This window comes from Pinus tabuliformis, chromosome 3_2 (genome assembly GCF_031772625.1).
Source record: "Pinus tabuliformis cultivar Carrire ecotype Pingquan chromosome 3_2, CPIR1, whole genome shotgun sequence".
Taxonomy (NCBI): Eukaryota; Viridiplantae; Streptophyta; class Pinopsida; order Pinales; family Pinaceae; genus Pinus; species Pinus tabuliformis.
In genome coordinates, this window is record NC_142302.1 from 1,054,160,940 (window position 1) to 1,054,182,288 (window position 21,349).

A 21,349-nucleotide genomic window follows, 5' to 3' on the forward strand; every position below is an offset into this window, starting at 1 on the left:
CCAAGGAAAAAACCATCTTTATCTTGAAACTTCCATATTTCACCACAGGAAAACCATTATGCATAGTAGAATCCAAAAAAGTTTGGAACATATTGATATCAAAACTACAAAGGCAGAGACTTACCTTAGTTAGAAGAAATAAAAATGAAATCAGAAATATTATCAACTGAAGGGTCATTAGGAGGGATATTGGGATCTCCAGGAGGATCCATTAAGTCACCTAAAGTTGAATTAAAGTTAGACACCACAAATTCCACCTGTTTTACACAAGCAACAATATCATCCAGGCATAACCTTATATTCCTCAAGATACACTTTATGTCCTCCTGACCAACAAAGAGCTTGTAATTTTCAACTTGTTTGTCCCTCAAAACCATTCAAAAGAGTGTGTCCATAAGTTGATGAAAAGAGAGAGAATATAGGAAATGCAATCGTCTTTTCTTGAGGTTACCTAGGTTTGGAACCCATTTGAGACCTTGACCTCCTATTTTCGAATCAGAAAAGTAAGGGAGCTCTCCAAAACCCTTTGATTCCAACATCAAGTTATCCCTACAAACCTCTAGAGGGGCTGAATCAAAGTAGGATGCAATTTATTCCCAAGGAAAATAATGGCAACAATGGATATCAAAAGAGGTAGTCCCTCCTCTACAACAAGGAATATGCTAACTAGGAGACATGATAAAAAGAACACTATGACCACTACTGCAACCAAAGAAGTAGCTTCAACCAACACTACTAGACACAGGACAAACCACTAACACACGTGAGCCCACCCAGAACAAAATCAAATTATCCCCTAGTCTCCATACCTAGGGTTCATCTTGATAAAATATTTTTGATTCACAACACAAATGAGGCTCAAATTTCTTAAAACTCCACTTACAAAGCAACACCATAAAACTTCTTAGACTCAACCAATCCTTAAAAACACACCCAGAGCACGAATCCAACAAATACTTAATGAAAATTCCAATTAACGAGAGATAAAGGACATTCCCAATTGTAAAAGCAAGCCCCTAATTCCTTACTAGAGCAGCTAGTGTGTAGTTACAAAAGGAGAAAATACAAATTTCCCTAATAATATATTGAACCTTCAGATAACCAGAGAAAACCCTCAAACTAAAACTACATAGAGAACGAATCAGGGTACCAAAATCCACTAACAAAGATTGAATGAGAATATGATATACCTGCAAAATTATTGTCTCAAAGAGCTAAATTTGAAAGGATGGCCAACAACTCAAAAACTGACCCACTCGCCAAAACATGCAAGAAGAGAATGAATAACATTGAGCCGAAAGTATCATTAGCTTGTGGAGAAACATATACACGAATGTCGCTCTAGGCTCTAAACCACGGATGCCACCTACTTCCTCAAAGTAATAGGAAAATACTTCCTAACCCACAAAAAACACAACCTCAACATATGAGGAGCGTTCAGGTGATGACATCTCCTCACCACCACCACATTGCACCATATACCTTCGCCACCCTCCATCTACCCTCATAAATAATCTACCCTCATGTATTTATGATGAGGGGAGGTGAGACTATAAAACCAAGTCAACAGATTAAATTAATGTCAAGCCATGACAAGAAACTGGTAGGTGTGAGTGGGGCTCACCTTTCAATATGACACATTCCCTCCCAAGATCACTCCCCCATCGAGGATCTTGAAAATACATTAAATTACATATAAATTTACTAATTAAAAATAAAAAATGAAAATTTTTGTTTTTGTTTTTTTGAAATTAAAAAATCAATTCCAATGTAATTATTATTTTAGACTTTTTGAATGTAAAAATAAATTCAGTATTCAAAACTTTAAAAAAATCATTACATATAGGATTTACAATTTAAATTTATCATTCCAATATATTTAGACAAAACTTATAAAAAAAGCACTAAAAATATAAAATATTATTTAACGATTCAAATTTATCATTCCAATTTATTTTAAACAAAATGCATAAAAAAACCACTAAAAATATTATAAAATATTTCTTTAATAATAATGTATTGTTAAATTCAATTTTTTTAATAATAATATACTGTCATTTTTCTAATAAATGATTTACTCAAATTTTAAAATTAAAATAACTATAATTCTATTAAAATAAATATAATTCTAATTTAAAATTAAATATCAAAATTTCCCATATATTAAAACTTTAAAATTTATTTTTTAATACCTATTATTTAAAATTTATATAAATATAATTGTAATTTAATGACTTAAAAATAAAATTGTTATTATCATGATCTAAATTTAATTATAAATAAATATAAAAATAGATATATGTGTACACTTTCCCTCACATTTTAAGTACATAATGGTAAATATCCGCTTTAAGTTGTTCATTTTAATTGCAGGTAAAAGTAAAAATAAATATATTGTCCACTTTCCCATTACACTTGAATTTCATGATAGTATATATACCCATATCCTTTTATTAAAAATGCTCAATAGGTCCAAATTATATAACATCTACTAAGTGGTTATATAAAATGAAAAGCTTTTAATTATGAATGAACACCTTTTCCCTTTTTATTATCGATGGTAAAGTTTCTCCGCATATAGCACCCAGCGTGCATGATAAGACGACGGATGGCTTTCGCTTCCTCCCTTCGAGTTCGAACCTTGGGGAGGTTTTTTTTTCGGTGATTTGTGACGGCTTTGCCTTATTTGGTGGCTTCGGTCGTACCGTATCTGACTGGCTTCGACCATATTATTCTCACTGGCTTCGGCCATATTGTAATCATGAGGGCTTCCGCCATATATGGATTTTCTCTCTGAAAAAAAAAGTTTCTCCGCATATCGAAAATGAATTTTGTTTTATATTTTCAAAACTTCAATAAGATTTTCCTATTTTTTTAAAAAAATCGACAAAGAAAGACCAGGTGAATCCATTCAACTTACAATCACTCTTGAAGAGGCAAAATTGGTTAGTAGAGTTTTTTTGAGATGGGTAGGATTGGAGGACTTCCAGCTTGGACATGGCAACAGGTGAATGTGTCAAGTCGTCTACTATATTATATATAGAAGCCATGGTCTAAAGCTGAAGTATGGACGTACTTATTCCATACTTTTTTTCATTTCTCAAGCCGTGAATGAGGAAGGAGATGCCTAGCTATCATAACTATAATTATTTTTATCTCATCTATGGCAACTTCGACTGAACTGGATGAAACAACGTGATTTATTAAGAAAGGGATTTGCGCAATTTCTGAGAGCAATTAAACTGGCTCTCCAAAAAAAATTGCCAAATTTTTAAGAAAAGAGGTGACTACTGCCCAGAATTACACAATTTCTGGGAGGAGTACACAATTTCTGAGAGGAGTTGAGCTAACTGCCCATAATAATTGGGCAATTTCCAAAAAATCATAAAAATGTTGATGAGATATCAAAATATCTTACAGCTAAAAATTCAAAACCTCATCAATTCAAATTCGATTAATAATAGTAAAAGTTTGGATGTAAAATATGCACTGTATTTTGTAATTTACATGCCGAATAAAATTTCCGCTATCCACTCCCTAAAAATAATCCGTTTTTTATAAACGAGCTAACATAAATTCAAAATAATCCGTTTTTATTATTAAAAAAATGAGCTCACATAAATTTTAAAAAATGAGCTCACATAAATTTAAACTAGTCATGGTAATTGAACAACACTATAAATTTGTCTTAAAAATTATGGATAAAATTTTGATAGAATCTGGTATAGATTTTTGTAAATTTAGATTATAATTGTTAAATTTTAAGATTTTGGGTGTCTTAGAGGTTTTTGATGGTCTTGAATCTATTTCCATCATCAAAAACATGTTTCAAACACAACTATTGTGAGATTTTCTGAATTTGTTTTGGCTGGATTCTAGCCATTTTTGACTGGACAATTCTACAACCTCCCTAACGCCCTAACCATTTAAAGGAGAATGAAAATTGGAGTTCTCAAAATTAGTTTAATTTGTTAAATCCTTGTTACTAAAATATTTTTGCTTTTGTCATTAAAACATTTTTGCTATTGAAAAATTATGGATTTAATTTTCTAGACACTTTCATAATCAATCTCTATAATTAAAGAGACAAAAATTAACTTCTTCTTATAAAATTTATTTTATTTTATTTTATTATTTTAATTAAAATTTATAAAAAAATGTTTTTGTTTTTATTTTATTATTTTAGTTAAAATTTATTGTTTTTTTGGTTTAATAATGAATTAATATTTTTTGAAGGCATTTCATGCAAAAAGAAAGGAAAAAAATCCCACTTCAAATTCCCCAAGCCCTAGCTAATAAAATTTAGCATTATATCATAAAATTTATAAAATTTGAGTGCAGTTTAATTATTGTAAGATTTTGGTTTTTAGGATGAAATAATTTCCAAAAAATCATTGATGGAATAGGATTGTGCTGACTTTACCAATCAAATCTTTGATTGAAATAAATTCTTATTAAATTTCAGATGAAAATACTGTAAAAAAATATACCAGAAAAAACTCTTAAACATAAAATTAAGATTACAATGTGGTATTTAAATTGGACAGACCCCTTCGTATTGTAGAAGTAAAATCGAATATCAGGCGGACCGCTAAAGTTGTAAAAGTAAAATCGATTAGAAAATATGAAGAAAAAGGGACAAAAGCGCAGAACGTTTAACTTACGCTACGAGTTTGGGCCACAACTCTGCATACCGTAACACGGAAAACGAAGCCATCTAGTGTACAGCTATTTCCCCTCAATATTGGATCACATGATACGATCTGACAGACAGTTCGTCATTTGCTTTTGCTTTTGACAAGAAAGTACCGTATGCAATAAAGGCAAACAGCATAATTATTCTTGGCCATCTCTGTCTAAAGCGTTGCCTGGAAGGTAAAGACTTTGAATGGAATTTACTTAGGGATGGGCAAATTGCTTGTCCAAAAACTGTCTATAGTTTTTTAAATTGGGAAAAATTAGTTAAAAAATCTTTAAAAACTATCAAAATGGTTGAAATTCCAACCTGATTTTAATGACCTCCAGGAAACCAGCTATCTAAAAGACCTAACAAGACGAAGCTTCGTTGCTGAGCTAGCATAACCAGGATATGTTTCACATGGTACGATCGTTAATTTTCAATTTTAACGCCACTCTTCTCGTGAAGCCGTGCGCTCGCCACCTATCACGGAGACTCATTTGACAGTTGGGCCGTGCGCTCGCCACCTATCACGGATACTCATTCGACCGTTTACCCAACAGATTTGGGCAACAAATAACGAACTTGTTTATGGGTCATAAATACAATTATGGTAAGACAGTAATCTGAGGGCAAGCATATAAACCCCAAGCATTATGACCTATTAACAGGCTAGTTATTTTCCACCACAGATTTGATAACCAGCCACAGATTTGTGTTGCATAAATGGCAGCTTCCCTGCGTTTTCGCACCTCCCCATGGTATTCGTCGCTGCTGTCCTACATTGTCAATTTGGGGCAACTCCTATTTCTTACCCCATAGCAAAGTTAATGCTATAGAGGTACCCCTCTGACAGCCTCATAGAGCATCATCTACCATACATCATTGGACCATGCATCGTAAACTTTATCTGTCTCCTGCATCCCGCTCAGGCGGCCCATCGAAACCCCGGGACCCTGTCCGCAGCCACCCACAACCTCCCATCAGATCGTATTTGTTGCGGCAACAGCCCCTCTATTTCAAATTTCAGATTTGAGTTTTGAGCGGGATGCACCTTTGTATGCGATACATATACGATTGAAGAGGTGGAAGACTCGCCATACAGGATACACAACGTACGCATTTAATTGGCACACTCATTTGAATTTGAATTTTGAGTTTGAATTTGAAAACCCGCCCTCAAAATTTTAATTTCTATAACCATGACCGCCTGGAGGGTGCAGCCAAAGGCTGCCAGTCCTGCTTTCTGGAGGATGGAACGAAAGGCGATTTGGTGGTGGAGGTGGCGATCATGGCAGAGGCGAAGGCGATGGCAAGGTCTCAAATCCTCAGCGCGGTGGCAACACTACTTTTGAGATGCAAACGACTTCTTAGGCGTTGCGCTCACTGCTACAGTGTGGGATACTAGCATTGTGTGGTGAAGTGCCATCCTTACAAGTTAGAGTTATTAACAATTTGTTGTCTAGTTATTAACAATTTGTTGTCTTGTAACAGAGAAAAATTATTGTTATTTATCTCTCCCGTCGAAGTATTTAAGGCCTCGCTAGCACTTTGTATTGCGGGCCTGTCATTTGTTTATTCACAGAGTTTTAAAAAATTCACTGTAATTCAGAGAGCGATTTTTTGGATAAATCAATGGTGGTGAGGTAACCAGTGAGCATGCAGTGGATGGAAATTTCTTCGTTGAGGATAATATTATGTTCGCAGACTCTGCGGAACTCTCTGAGCGAAAAGCGACCGAACATAATTGCGGAGGAACACATTCTCACCAACAAAGAGCTCCCGGTCGACCTTCAGTCTGGTTTGGAGCTCCCGGTCGACCTTCAGTCTGGTTTGGATGATATCAGTAACCTAAAGGTCATGGACGGTAAAAAATGGAACGATTACGCAAACAGAGCTTTAAATTTTCATTGAATCCCAATCTTATGGTTTTAACTTTGTAAATAAATCGAAGCAAGGGCAGCTCTGTACAAAATATGTGGCCATTACCAGACAATTTGTATATATATTCGTAATTGTAGTATAATATATTTATTGTTTGGAAAAATGCAGTTTCTGATCTTTTTTCCGTTTTTAACGATGGAGAGCTGGAATAAATATCTCCTATCATAATGAAATACTTAATTGGCAAATCATTTTGCAAAAATAATGCTGACTCGAGATAATGCTCTCACATAAACCCAAATTCAAATCCACAAATCTAAATTCAGTTTAGATGTAAAATAAAGCTGTTTAGTTTAAATATTAATTGGCAGGTGGTTGGATATATTTTTATGGTGATAGTGGCTAAATTGGAGGATGATCTTGGCTCAAATTATTCAGATATATTATTAATTTACTAGGATTTAAAATATCTAGTTTAATTTAGCTTGGCATAATTTTATTCGTAACATTTTATTATTAAACCACCAAAGTTTTACACAATTTGGATCATAACATTCCACTATTAAACAAAACCTTCTTCCAAAATCATTATACATAATAAATAAAATATTATTTTAACACATTAAATACCTCAATTTCAATGTGTTTCACCTTCAATCCCAACACTTCTTGAGAGATTGTTTTAAAAAATGATTCAATTTCCACAAGTATTTCATATAACTTTGGGCTATAATAAGGAAAAAACTTTGTATGCAAAACAGATTAACATGGTATGATCTGCATATTCAACCATCGTATCTCAAAGCTTCCATTTATGAATTTTGATTTTGTGCATGGAAAAATTCGGCCATGTTAGGAATTTATGAGTTACAACTGCGGATCTATTTAGTAGAAAGTTTATCTCTAAAATTATGTTTTAAGTTTCAATTTTAATCATTTTCCAAAGTTATATTTTAAGTATCAATTTTATAGTTGTTTAAATAGAAATGTTGTATAAATATTTATAATTTCAAAATAATAAATTTTAATAGATTTTATTTGTTCAAGTTTGAAAAACACACAATATTATTCGAATTTTATTTTTATATTTTATAATAAAATCAACCTAATGAGTTAGAAGATTAAGTTAAATATAAATATGATATTTTAAATATAATGTTTTTTATCTCCAAGCAACTTATTTTTTCCACACATATAATTATAATTAATAAAATTTTAATAAATTTTTAAAATACTAAAATATAATTTAACATTTTTTTAAAAATAATGCACTATATTAAAAACTATTAGCTTATTCATGAATTTTAAAGTACTATAATTTTTTTATATTCATTTTACAATTATGCACTATACTAAAAACTATTAGCATATTCATGAATTTTAAAGTACTACATTTTTTAATTTGTGATAAAGTTAAGAATTTAAGGAATTTGAGATTAAAAGTAAAATGATTTTAAAATATTAAATAAGATTGAATATTATGATATCGTCTCAATAAGAGAAACTAAAAAAACCATATAAGGGGATTATTTGAAAATACCATTAAAAAAAATAATTTTCTTTATTTTATTATTTATTTAAAAAAACTAATTTTAGATGTCAAAATTTAGATATATATATTAAATAATTATCATAATTGGAAAAAAACAATCATTATAATAATAAAAAATTAATGTAAACAAATGAAATTTCTAAAATCAATATAATATTTAAAAATCAATGTAATATTTAAATTTATTTTATTAAATGATTTAACTATTATGTTAAATTATTAAAGTGGATTAAGGTAAGGTAAATCTAGTAAAAAAAACTAGTTTTTTTGGGTTGGGGTTAGTCTTTTTGGATAAGTTAATAATTTACTTATAGTGGAGGTTATAATGGGGATTTTGAAGTAATTTCCTCAAAATTGATTTCCATTCTTACTCTTTCTTTATCTGGTTTGAACCTAAAACTTAGTGAAGGGCTAAACCTCCCTCAAATTAATTGGTTTACACCTCATAGCTTAGTTTTTATTAATGTTAGGTCACTCATTCTTATAGGCCATCCATCTCAACCCATCAAACAATGATTCCACCTCACGGTTAGACATCAGAAAACCATCATCATAGTGGTCTATATCCAAGCCTTCAAGGGATTCTAGATTGTTTGTCCAACCAAGGCATCCAGGACTAGTAACTTAACCCACAAATTTTATGGGGATTCCAGAGCATTTGTCCAACCAGGTCTTTTAGGACTAGTAACTCAACCCACCAAGGGCTTCTAGAGTGTTTTTCCAACCAAGGCTTCTAGGACTAGTAACTCAACCCAAGCTGTTATAGGGGTTCTAGAGTGTTTTTCCAACCAGGGCTTCTAGGACTAATAACTCAACCCAAGCTAAGGAAACATGAGAACCAACCAAACAAAACAATGAAAAAAATCCACAATCACCATGGTTATCCAGGAAATGGAAAGGCTAGGCAATCCACTCTCAATCCAGGCAATTGCCCATGTTAGTGACAACTCACAACCAGCAAACCACATGCATATTTCATGCGTGCCAAAACTAGTGAGGGAAACATACATGCAACCTGTAATAAAATCTTGGTATAGATTTTGATCCTAATTCCCTCTTGCGCTTTCATTCTCCTCCTTTTCCTTCTTGCTCCAAAAATCCAAGTATGCCACACCCTCCAAGAGTGCTCCAAGAAAACTCTAAGTCTCCAAGAGTATGAGAGTGAGAGATAATAATGGGAGAACTTCAAAATTGAATTCACAAAAGGTTACCAACTGATCCTCATAAGCCCTTTTATTAATGAGGCCTCTATTTTCTTCATTTTCCATCATTTTCCTCCTCTCGTGCAACATGTGACCTTTCACCTCCCTTTTCTCCTAATTTTCATTATTAAATAAATGTGCCAAAAATGCCATTTTTCCTTTCCAAAGACTTAGCCATTTCCTTTGCCAATTTCCTTAGCCATTAATAACCAAATGAACACCCACACTAGGATGTCTTTCCCAACATTCAGATTGGAATAACTGTCCCATCAGGTGTGGTTATTATTTTGCCTTTATTAACTTTTATTACATGGAATTTTCACGAGGGATGTTACAAAACCCTCCCCCTTGGGGGAACACCATCCTCAGTTTTCAACACTACCTCTAACCACAAGATTTCTATAAGCAAAACATACTATCGATGGAGCTTTATAACTTACCTTGTTGTAGTATTTACAATGATCAACCTGCTGAGAAGCAAACCAACATGAAAACATAACAACATAACATCATAATGACATGAAACCCATATCGCTTATTGGATCTTTATAATGTAGCTCACGGTGGTATTTACATCCACATACATATGTACATATACCAAAATTACCAAACATATACCAAAACATATATCAAGACATATACCAAAACACCATACCAAAACACCATGCCAAAAATACTTTGCCTCAACCGGTAAACAAGGAAGGATACATAGCTCGCATATGATCTGCCATCTACCATGTAGATTCACCGGGCCCAAATTTCTTCCATTACACTTTAACTTGCTTGATTTCTCGATTCCAGAGCATGAGCACCTTTTTTTGCAATATACATTGAGGCTCCTGTTGGAATTCTCCATTTAGTTTCACCTGAAATATAGACCAGTCAATCACATGATCAACATCTTTAACATACTTCTTAAGCAATGACACATGGAAAAAATCATGGACTTTCACTGTCATAGGTAGTGAAATTCGATAGGCTACTGGCCCAATCCTCTCAATAATACTGAAGGGTCCATAAAACCGTGGTGCCAGCTTGGCATATGATCCAATATATAAGGATATCTTCTTTGGTTTGATGAGCAAGTACACCTGTTCACCAAATTGGAACTCCTTGAACAACCTGTTTCGATCTACATAGTTCTTCTACCTATCCTGTGCTGCCTTTAGGTTTTTCTTGATCACCTGCATTTCCTATTCCATGTCTGTCAACATGTCTAGTCCAATCAACACTCTATCTACCAAATCACTCCAACTAATAGGATTATTTCAACTCTGCCCATACAATGCCTCAAATAGACTCATCCTCAAGGACTCCTGATAACCATTATTGTAAGCAAACTCTACTAGTGGAAGATAATCTTCCCACTATCGTTGCTAATGCATCACATACATCCTCAACATGTCCTCCAATATCATGTTGACCCTCTTTGTCTATCCATCTTTCCGAGGATGATAAGTTGTACTGAAGTCCAACTCTATGCCCAAACCTTCAAATAACTCCTTCCAAAACTTGGAAGTGAACTTCACATCCTTGTTTGACACAATATTCTTCAGAACTCCATGCAATCTGACCACATCTCTGATGAATACTTGTGCTACATCGCTAGCTGAGAATGTAGACTTCACTGGAATGAAGTGTGCAACCTTTGTCAACCTATCCGCAAGAACCATGATGGAATGATGTTGTATCACTATCCTCAGCAAATCTGTGATGAAGTTCATGGAAATGACCTCCCATTTCCATTCCGGAATCACAACCGGCTGTAGCAGTCCACCTGGATGCTTACACTCTACCTTCACACACTGATAATTAAAACACCTAACCACAAACTCGGCTACATCCCTCTTTAGGTTTTGCTAATAATAAAATATCTTCACTGTGGTTAATGTCTTCTAATAACCTAGGTGACTTGAATATGGTTTCGAATGAAACTCTCTCAAGGTCACCTTCATGAGCTTACTACTATCTGAGACATATATCATGTCTTAGAATCTAACCAATCCATCTTTCATAAGGCAATAGTCCACATCTTGTGCACCTGCACCTGTACCATGACTTGTACCTATATCATGTACCTATACATGTACTTGTACCATGACATGTACCTGTACTATCACCTATACCTGTACCTATGAAAAATCTCCATATATTTGACATCCTATTGACTTGCCTCCATGATCCTAACTTGTAATTCTATCCCATAGGAGTTCATAGCTACTACGTGATTTACCTATATCCACCTACTAAGAGCATTTTCCACTCTATTCTCTTTAGCTTTGATGCACTCGATCTTGAAATTGAACTCACTTATAGTAGCCAACCACCGAGCCTACCTACCGTTCATATTTGGTTGGTCAAATAGATACCGCAAACCATTGTGATCACTTATCAATATAAACCTCTTGCCTGGAAGATAGTGTATCCACATCTTCAACGCATGTATAATCACTGTCAACTCAAGATAACGTGTCGAGTAGTTTTGCTCGTTCTCATTCAATTTTCATGACTCATAGCATACCACTTATCCATCCCACATAAGGACTCCACCAAGTCCTTTCTTGGAAGCATTTGTGCATACTACAAACTCTTTATCTGGGTCTGCAATCTTTAACACTGGTGCATGTGTCAAGAACTGGTTAAGTTTCTCAAAACTAGCCTCACACTCCTCTGTCCATTTGAACTTCTTACCCTTCCTTTGCAATGATGTGATAGGACAAGAAATTTGTGAGAAATTCCTAATGAACCTCCTATAATAGCCTTCCAAACCCATGAAATATCTCACCTCATCCAAATTCTTAGGAGCTACCCACTCCATTATGGCCCTTATCTTTTCTAGATCTATTGTAATTCCCTTCTTGGAGACAACATGCCCCATGTAATGTACCTCAGTCTGAAACAAACTACACTTACTGAGCTTAACATACAACTGATGCTCTCTCAACAACCTCAACAATGTTGCTAAATTCTTGGCATGCTCTTCCTCATTTTTAGAATATACCAATATGTCATCAATGAACATAATAACAAACTTATCCAAATACGGATGCAACACACTATTCATCAAGCACATAAATGTCACTGGAGCATTAGTCAAACACAATGGAACTACAACAAACTCATAGTGCCCATACCTGGTCCAAAAAGACGTCTTGTAAATGTCTTCCTCTTTGATTCATACCTGGTGATATCTGGATCTCATATCAATATTCGAGAACGCTACTGCTCCCTTCAACTAATCGAACAAGTCATCAATCATTGGTAACATATACCTGTTCTTGATGGTCACTTTGTTCAACTTCCTGTAGTTAATGCATAATCTAAGAGTACCATATTTCTTCTTTACGAACAATACTGGTGCGCTCCATGGTGATACACTTGGCCTAATGTATCCCTTTTCCAACATTTCCTTCAACTGTAGCTTCAACTCTACCAAATCAGGTATGCTCATCTTGTAAGGTGCTTTTGATGCTGGAGCAGCCCCTGGAACCAACTCAATAGAAAATTCTACCTCCCTTTGAGGTGGTAACTTTGAAATATCCTTAGGAAATACATCCTTGAACTGTTGTAAATCTAGGTACTTGCTCAACACATCTGCATCCTCAACTCTGTTACCTTTAAGTCCTCTAATAAAATGGGTTGGTAGTGAAGAGAAATTTCCACATAATTCAAACATGGCTTTGATACCATTTCTCATGAGGCTAAACTTTTTATTTTGCTCGAGTGTCTTGTACCACTAAGAACCCTAGTTATTGTGTTCCATTAGTATAACTTTAATAGTTGGGCATGACCATATATTGTTTGTATCATCAACAATATACTTATATGACATGTCTGGATGGAACCTAAGCTAAGAACCTTCAACCATATGGAAATCCAAGGTGCTCATTTCACTGTATGAAATGTTGCATCATCACGACCCCACCATGGGAAACTTATTGTTTTCTCCCATAATACAAGAATACTTGAACAATAAACTCCCTAATGTGAGGCCATGTTATCATCCATCTAAACTAACATATGATAGTTAATGAATATCATGTCCTTGCTTCATCAATAATTCACATATCTTTGATGCACTTATCAACGCTATTGCCTTTCCATGGGTAACACAAATAATATATCACATAGCCAAGTCGTGCCATCCTCTAACAATCCTATGTAAAACCTCATTGATCATCTATCCTACTTATAATTTCCCTGGTCCTCCTAGCTTATGCACTAGTACATCATCCCAACCATCCCACAAATAGTCATGAGTTAATCACTAAGTCTACCAAAGCATATGTATATTCCTTGTGACTTGTACACCCCATGCACCCTTCATCAGACCATTATTAATGGAATTTAAAATCAATTCCACTTCAATATTACCATCCCATGGCATAAACAATAACTAATATCACCACAAAGAACTAACTCACATAGGCTAATAGCTGTGAAACAAGAAGATGAATATAAATCAAGAATTCATGGAAGAAATATTATGCCAAGAATATGGAAATAGGGATGTAAACCTAAGGAACACATTCTCATACACTATTTAGCATACATATGAATCAAAGTGAGGTTGGATTTGCATATCATGGCCCAACAATCAACATTTTGTAATATCTAATGAGATACCTTACAACAAAGTTGGTTGAGAAATTGATGATGGGGAAGAAGCATATAATTGGAAATATATAATCAACTATGAATTAGCCCTTACCATGGAAAATAATTGACTAAGTCCAAGTCTAATTGTATAGGTTAAATCCATAATTTCAATTGTACCATTATGCCATTATTTTTACTTACTAGAAAGTTGTATTGCTTTACATTTATGGAAATAACATAATATAACCATTCGACATCATGAATAATTTAATATAATATATCTATATTTTCCTTTTAAAGGTGACAAAACATATCATAACTCAGTTGTCAACCAACAATGGCTACTATTTGTAGATGTGTATTGACTCATCACTATTATTCAAGAAAATTGTCACCTACAATAACTTCTTGGTGGTTCCTAATGGTGAAAACTTCCACTTGTGCTAGATGCCTCTTGGTTTTGGGAAATTAATCTGTTTCATCATATATGGTGAAGGCAACCTCATGACCAATCAAAATTTATTTTAACAGTGTGTTGCATCCTTATCTAGACAATTTTGTTATTGTGTTCATTGATGACATCTTGATATATTCTAAGAATGAAGAAGAGCATGTCGAGCACTTAGCAATAATGTTGAGATTGCTAAAGAGAGAATTAGTTGTATTCCAAGCTTAGCAAGTGCAGTGTCTTTTAGACAAAGGTGAATTACTTTGGAGCCGGTGTCTCCAAGGAAGGCATAACAGTAGATACAAAAAATATAAGGGCCATCATGGAGTGGGAATCTCCCAAGAATGTGGAGGAATTCATGTCATTTAGGGATTAGCAGGTTATTAATCCGAGGTCATGAGTAAAAGGAGTCAACATCATGTTTATAAGGCCCTTCCGAGAAATTTTTAATTGTCAAAATAATTATTTTTGAGTCTATAAAGTCCTGGAAACTCCAAGAGTACAATTCGTCCCTGGGATCCTTAAGTCGGCCTAAAGGAGGGAATTCGACCCCTTAAGAAGCCTGTAAAAGAAAGAAATTCAAACTCATTTGGACACACACACTCACCCAAGTTAGATATACAAGAAAGAGTTCGATCTATAGTTGGAAAGGAAGAAGAAGGAGAGCGAAGTTCTTAAGGAAGCGGGGAGGACAAAACTTTTTGTTTCTGGGCTCTATCTCTCTCACACGTGTGAAAGTATAGGGTTTCTAGGCTGCAGAAACAAGCTGAAATTGTAGGTTTGAGTTGTTGGAGGATGAAAGGGAAAACCTTTATCTAGACCTCGTTGACCTTGGGAGATCTATATTTCTCTAAGAAGGTATCAGAAGGAGGTTGTATTCGGGTTTCCAAGAAGTTATAAGGAGGAAGTAGTTGGGCTGAAGTTGCAGGTTGAGTAGCGGTAGATGGGAAGTCGAAGTTGTAGGTCAAGTAGATGATTGTTGTTGGCAAGTCAAAGTTGCAAGGAAGAAGAAAGAAATGTCTTGAGGAAGGGCTAACTTGGTACTGGGAGAAGGAATTGGTCTAGGGATTGGGTCCTTGTATCTCATTTGAAGCACATTCTAAGAAGAGAAGAATTTATGGGTTTTCCCCTTGGAAAAAGTTTGATTGCATTCTGAATCATGGAGAGTGCATGCTAGATTGTGAGAAGATGAATATCTTGTAAAATAATGCAAGGAAATAAATTTGAATGTTATATATAAAATATGTTAAATTTTTTTAACTATAGGATAAATTGAGTACATATGCATATTTTAAAAGAGTATGGAAATACCAATGTAAGCATGTTGTTAATCACAAAAAGCCAAGGATAAACATTTACAATACATATACTTCTATTATAAAAATAAGAGATGAAAATAAAGAATTTACAAATATATGTCTATACATAAGTATTTTTTGTAATGGGATAATTATGAATAAAATAAAATTATTATTAATATTTTAGTTATGTTATATTTGAAAATTTCATTATTAAATCTCTTCAAAAAAATCACAATTAATTATTAACATAAACTATAAAACATAACCCAAAAATAATTAATATTTGATAACCAAAAGGTACATTCTTTAATAATGACAAATTAATGAATCAATATCATGAAATCTTATAAACAAAAAAAGTATTATTATTATTATTATTCGAAGTGGTTCACCGACTCTGGAGATTGGTGACTTCTACACCCACTGAAACGGTCCCAGGTAGATCCACTTGAAGGGATTAATCCTGCCAAATCATTTCAGAGCCTAACCCCAAGGGTTTAGAGCATGAATTTACCCCATGAGCTCTCAATAGAAAGGTGCTTTAGCGATGGGAACTGGCCAATTCTCGAGGCTAACAACAAGGTATTATTAAAATCCTAATAGTGATATTGGAAGAAACTATTGAGAAAAGAAGGGCATGGCATCTCAAGGAGAATCTCAAATTATTTAACTTGATGAGATTTTACACATAAATTTTTTGTCATATTAATTTTAAAACAAAGCTTAGTTAGGGATAGAATAATCTAGTAGATTTTTCTACCTCTACATCTCAAAATCACATTGGTGGTAAGAGTATGACTATCCCTTTCTTTAGATGTTAGTCTAGATAACATCTAGATATCTCTCATTTTTTAAAAGAGTTGAACCAAGCGACAAATTCTCTCTCTCTAAAGAGACACTAATCCTTTCTAAAAAATGCTAGTATATTATAGAGGCCAAAGGTCACAGGGGCTTTGTTGGGAGACTGATACCATACCACTTGCATTCATATTGGGGGATATATACTGAGGAATAAATGACATAATATATTGAGTATATAATAGGGGGCAAAGGGTTTCTATATTGGCAAGTATAAAAAATGGAGCTAAAAGTTATTGAAATAATATAAAAGGGTATAAAAATGTTAATAAAAAAATGGATACCGACAATATCTAGTGAAAGTGGGGGTTTTTTAAATTGGAAAGATGTATTGGGATGGTATTGGTAGGAGGTTAAATAATGTGATTTTTAGAGGTATTTTCCAATATGTAGTCAAATTAGGGGCATTGTTTAGTATGCCATGAACACACGTGAGTGAAGCCCCCATGCCAAAGGTAGTGTGGTATTGAAATTTCAACTCTCTTCATCTTTATGTTTTCATCTTTACTTTTTTATGTTTTTAATTTATTGTACCGGCCTAGATACATCATTAACTTTGGATCTACCAAGCCTCGGGAGGGATCAAATCTCTTGAGATTTAAACCTCAATTTAGAGATAATATGGATCTATGTTGGTCTAAATTTCCCCTTTAAATATGCTATATTCCACATGACAACCACTAGTCAATACCATGGAAACTACTGGAAACTTGACCAAGTCAAGTTTACATTAACTGTCAAACAAAAATTAATAGTAATAACTTATAATTTCTATTTCTATTATTTTATTTTGAAGTTATTTTATTTTATCAGTTATTTTTATTTTATTTTGACCGAGTCAAAATATTTAAAAATCACTTTTTAAAAGGTTTGCACCTAAAGAAATTTGATTCCTCTCCTCTCTTGATAGATCTAGAGTTAATATGTATCATCTGGTGAAGATGATACATGGGGCATGTTGTCTCCAAGAAGGGAATTACAATAGATCTAGAAAAGATAAGGGCCATCATGGAATGGGTAGCTCCTAAGTATTTGGATGAGGTGAGATATTTCATGGGTTTGGAAGGCTATTATAGGAGGTTCATTAGGAATTTCTCACAAATTTCTTGTCCTATCACATCATTGCAAAGGAAGGGTAAGAAGTTCAAATGGATAGAGGAGTGTGAGGCTAGTTTTGAGAAACTTAACCAGTTCTTGACACATGCACCAGTGTTAAAGATTGCAGACCCAGATAAAGAGTTTGTAGTATGCACAAATGCTTCCAAGAAAGGACTTGGTGGAGTCCTTATGTGGGATGGATAAGTGGTATGCTATGAGTCATGAAAATTGAATGAGAACGAGCAAAACTACTCGACACGTGATCTTGAGTTGATAGTGATTATACATGCGTTGAAGATGTGGATACACTATCTTCCAGGCAGGAGATTTATATTGATAAGTGATCACAATGGTTTGTGGTATCTATTTGACCAACCAAATATGAATGGTAGGTAGGTTCGGTGGTTGGCTACTATAAGTGAGTTCAATTTCAAGATCGAGTGCATCAAAGCTAAAGAGAATAGAGTGGAAAATGCTCTTAGTAGGTGGATATAGGTAAATCACGTAGTAGCTATGAACTCCTATGGGATAGACTTACAAGTTAGGATCATGGAGGCAAGTCAACAGGATGTCAAATATATGGAGATTTTTCATAGGTACAGGTATAGGTGATAGTACAGGTACATGTCATGGTACAAGTACATGTATAGGTACATGATATAGGTACAAGTCATGGTACATGTGCAGGTGCACAAGATGTGGACTATTGCCTTATGAAAGATGGATTGGTTAGATTCTAAGACATGATATATGTCTCAGATAGTAGTAAGCTCATGAAGGTGACCTTGAGAGAGTTTCATTCGAAACCATATTCAAGTCACCTAGGTTATTAGAAGACATTAACCACAGTGAAGATATTTTATTATTAGCAAAACCTAAAGAGGGATGTAGCCGAGTTTGTGGCTAGGTGTTTTAATTATCAGTGTGTGAAGGTAGAGTGTAAGCATCCAGGTGGACTGCTACAGCCGGTTGTGATTCCGGAATGGAAATGAGAGGTCATTTCCATGAACTTCATCACAGACTTGCTGAGGATAGTGATACAACATCATTCCATCATGGTTCTTGCGGATAGGTTGACAAAGGTTGCACACTTCATTCCAGTGAAGTCTACATTCTCAGCTAGCGATGTAGCACAAGTATTCATCAGAGATGTGGTCAGATTGCATGGAGTTCCGAAGAATATTGTGTCAAACAAGGATGTGAAGTTCACTTCCAAGTTTTGGAAGGAGTTATTTGAAGGTTTGGGCATAGAGTTGGACTTCAGTACAACTTATCATCCTCGGAAAGATGGATAGACAAAGAGGGTCAACATGATATTGGAGGACATGTTGAGGATGTATGTGATGCATTAGCAACGATAGTGGGAAGATTATCTTCCACTAGTAGAGTTTGCTTACAACAATGGTTATCAGGAGTCCTTGAGGATGAGTCTATTTGAGGCATTGTATGGGCAGAGTTGAAATAATCCTATCAGTTGGAGTGATTTGGTAAATAGAGTGTTGATTGGACTAGACATGTTGACAGACATGGAATAGGAAATGCAGGTGATCAAGAAAAACCTAAAGGCAGCACAGGATAGGTAGAAGAACTATGTAGATCAAAACAGGTTGTTCAAGGAGTTCCAATTTGGTGAACATGTGTACTTGCTCATCAAACCAAAGAATATATCCTTATATATTGGATCATATGCCAAGCTGGCACCACGGTTTTATGGACCCTTCAGTATTATTGAGAGGATTGGGCCAGTAGCCTATCGAATTTCACTACCTATGACAGTGAAAGTCCATGATTTTTTCCATGTGTCATTGCTTAAGAAGTATGTTAAAGATGTTGATCATGTGATTGACTGGTCTATATTTCAGGTGGAACTAAATGGAGAATTCCAACAAGAGCCTCAATGTATATTGCAAAAAAAGGTGCTCATGCTCTGGAATCGAGAAATCAAGCAAGTTAAAGTGTAATGGAAGAAATTTGGGCCCGGTGAATCTACATGGTAGATGGCAGATCATATGCGAGCTATGTATCCTTCCTTGTTTACCGGTTGAGGCAAAGTATTTTTGGCATGGTGTTTTGGTATGGTGTTTTGGTATATGTCTTGATATATGTTTTGGTATATGTTTGGTAATTTTGGTATATGTACATATGTATGTGGATGTAAATACCACCGTGAGCTACATTATAAAGATCCAATAAGCGATATGGGTTTCATGTCATTATGATGTTATGTTGTTATGTTTTCATGTTGGTTTGCTTCTCAGCAGGTTGATCATTGTAAATACTACAACAAGGTAAGTTATAAAGCTCCATCGATAGTATGTTTTGCTTATAGAAATCATGTGGTTAGAGGTAGTGTTGAAAACTGAGGATGGTGTTCCCCCAAGGGGGAGGGTTTTGTAACATCCCTCGTGAAAGTTCCATGTAATAAAAGTTAATAAAGGCAAAATAATAACCACACCTGATGGGACAGTTATTCCAATCTGAATGTTGGGAAAGACATCCTAGTGTGGGTGTTCATTTGGTTATTAATGGCTAAGGAAATTGGAAAAGGAAATGGCTAAGTCTTTGGAAAGGAAAAATGGCATTTTTGGCACATTTATTTAATAATGAAAATAATGAAAATTAGGAGAAAAGGGAGGTGAAAGGTCACATGTTGCACGACAGGAGGAAAATTATGGAAAATGAAGAAAATAGAGGCCTCATTAATAAAAAGGCTTATGAGGATCAGTTGGTAACCTTTTGTGAATTCAATTTTGAAGTTCTCCCATTATTATCTCTCACTCTCATACTCTTGGAGACTTAGAGTTTTCTTGGAGCACTCTTCGAGGGTGTGGCATACTTGGATTTTTGGAGCAAGAAGGAAAAGGAGGAGAATGAAAGCGCAAGAGGGAATCGGGATCAAAATCTATACCAAGATTTTATTACAGGTTGCATGTATGTTTCCCTCAGTAGTTTTGGCACGCATGAAATATGCATGTGGTTTGCTGGTTGTGAGTTGTCACTAACATGGACAATTGCCTGGATTGAGAGTGGATTGCCTAGCCTTTCCATTTCCTGGATAACCATGGTGATTGTGGATTTTTTTCATTGTTTTGTTTGGTTGGTTCTCATGTTTCCTTAGCTTGGGTTGAGTTATTAGTCCTAGAAGCCCTGGTTGGAAAAACACTCTAGAACCCCTATAACAGCTTGGGTTGAGTTACTAGTCCTAGAAGCCTTGGTTGGAAAAACACTTTGGAAGCCCTTGGTGGGTTGAGTTACTAGTCCTAAAAGACCTGGTTGCACAAATGATCTGGAATCCCCATAAAATTTGTGGGTTAAGTTACTAGTCCTGGATGCCTTGGTTGGACAAACACTCTAGAATCCCTTGAAGGCTTGGATATAGACCAATATGATGATGGTTTTCTGATGTCTAACCGTGAGGTGGAATCATTGTTTGATGGGTTGAGATGGATGGCCTATAAGAATGAGTGACCTAACATTAATAAAAACTAAGCTATGAGGTGTAAACCAATTAATTTGAGGGAGGTTTAGCCCTTCACTAAGTTTTAGGTTCAAACCAGATAAAGAAAGAGTAAGAATGGAAATCAATTTTGAGGAAATTACTTCAAAATCCCCATTATAACCTCCACTATAAGTAAATTATTAACTTATCCAAAAAGACTAACCCCAACCCAAAAAAACTAGTTTTTTTTACTAGATTTACCTTACCTTAATCCACTTTAATAATTTAAC